Source organism: Camelus ferus, chromosome 10 (assembly GCF_009834535.1).
Source record: "Camelus ferus isolate YT-003-E chromosome 10, BCGSAC_Cfer_1.0, whole genome shotgun sequence".
Taxonomy (NCBI): Eukaryota; Metazoa; Chordata; class Mammalia; order Artiodactyla; family Camelidae; genus Camelus; species Camelus ferus.
This window is the reverse complement of record NC_045705.1, coordinates 64074249-64075957: the sequence shown is the minus strand read 5'-3', so window position 1 is coordinate 64075957 and position 1709 is coordinate 64074249.

Below are 1709 nucleotides of genomic sequence, written 5' to 3'. Positions count from 1 at the left end.
GGAAGGAAGGAAGGAAGGAAGAAAAGCAGGGATTTATTAAGTGATAGATAGTACACTCTCAAGGGGACAGCAGACAGACCCAGGTGGGAAGCTGCCCAGAGTTTCTTTGGCAAGCTGATTATATGGGATGTAAAAATGAATGGGCAGAATATTTATTGGTGGGGAGGGGTCTGAGGTAGACTTTCATAATCTTCATCCCAGCTCTACCTTCCCAAAGGGAGGAGGGATTTTTTGTCCTTATTTAGTCTTGATCAGGAAGTTGGGTGAGGGCATAATGAGCAAAAGGTTACATTCAGATGGGGATATAATGAGTGAAATTTTACATTCAGATAGTGGAGATTTCTGTTTTGTCCCACATTTTTTGTCTGCCTCCAGGACACTTGTCAACCCAAAATGTAGGGTTTCTTATCAGTCCAGAGGTTCCTGATTTTTTCGGGCTGCCCAAGGACCTCCATTGTTCACAAGGTGTGTGGTTCCTGCCATTTGGCCTGTGTCTCCCTTTCTCTGCTTATATCTAGCTACCTGCCTACTCTAACAGGAGGACTGGCTTTTGCTATTCAAGACTGATAGACACTGAAGCTGACAATGACTATACCCTTGCTTGTCTTATTCTTATTCTCCAGGTATGGACACTCTCCATATTCACCACCTGTAAGGAAGGCTGTGATGAGAACAGAGAAGAAAATACTGACACTTGGGATCTGTTTAGATCCTGGCAGGGTCCTGAGCCATGGTCTTCATTAGTACCAATTGTGCCATTTGAGGAAGAAAGAAAAGAGGGAATAAAATGACATGCTACCTAGAAGGCTAGCATTTTTCAGTTATCATTGTATCATAAACACAGCATTATCATGAAATCATTTTTGTTAATAGAAAATGATATACCCACTTATTTATAATGAGAAAATTGTTTTTTATTTAACTTTGGAAAGTATTGTGTGATGGAGATGGTTTGAGGGCTTTTTATCATTGTAAGATTGGATATAAGTAAAGGAAAATCTCCATAACAATTTGAAATTGGAAGTGTTTATTTTCTCTAGCACTAAGAATTGGCATGGGGGATGATTTCAGCAAAAATGACAAATGAAGACTTCCAAAAATGGGTTGCTCCATAAAAGAAAAAAATCTGCAAAAAAGTTGTCAGAATAAACTTTTTCAGAACTCTAGAAATCAACCAAAGGTTTGCAATAATCCATGGACTCTTGTTTGAGAAAAATGGCTGAATCTCAGAAAGAATAGTGAGTGTTGAGGTATTTTAACATATCCTAGTCCCATTTACTACTCCCCAGCTATACCATAGCCTTGAAAATTGATGACTTACTTTCTAAATAGTAGGGGGAGAATAACAGAACTTGAGTTATTTCAAAGCGTCATTCACAAAGACCAGTCATTATTTGACCTGCCATGGTTTCCATAAGATCCTATTTGAAATCCCTTTCTGTATTTGACCAGCATGAAAGGACTCTCCTCGTGGAGCATTTGCTGAAAATATTTACTGGCAAGTGTTTTGAGGTCACAAGATTCCTGAATTGATGAATAACAATTGGGGAAATAGATGCCTAACAAAAAGGCTTAAATGAGAAAATATCTATACTGACCTATCTATGAGAAATATCTAGACTGGCTTTGAAAAGCTCCAAAATATTCTTTGGAGTCTAGAAAAACATGCACATGTGTAGAGCTGTGTGCATACTCATGAATGTCTAGAG